This window comes from Trachymyrmex cornetzi, unplaced genomic scaffold (genome assembly GCF_001594075.2).
Source record: "Trachymyrmex cornetzi isolate Tcor2-1 unplaced genomic scaffold, Tcor1.1 scaffold1127, whole genome shotgun sequence".
NCBI lineage: Eukaryota > Metazoa > Arthropoda > Insecta > Hymenoptera > Formicidae > Trachymyrmex > Trachymyrmex cornetzi.
In genome coordinates, this window is record NW_017295684.1 from 16,141 (window position 1) to 16,414 (window position 274).

Consider the following 274-nt stretch of genomic DNA (forward strand, 5'->3'; position numbering starts at 1 on the left):
AGTACCGGTGAGCCGAATGAGTACGAACCGCGTACGGGTAATTTTCTGGGCGATATGACGGATGAACTCGAAAGCTACGGTCGCGGTAGTTATATCGAGTCGTTTGTTTCTGGTGGTCCAAAATTTTACTCGTATATCATTCGTACACCAGAAGGACGCACGCATGAGGTCTGTAAAATGAAGGGAATAACACTTAATTTTAAGAATTCGATCGTTCTAAATTTTAATAGTATTAAGAAATTAATTGAAGAAAATGAGAGAAAAAGGCGAGAAG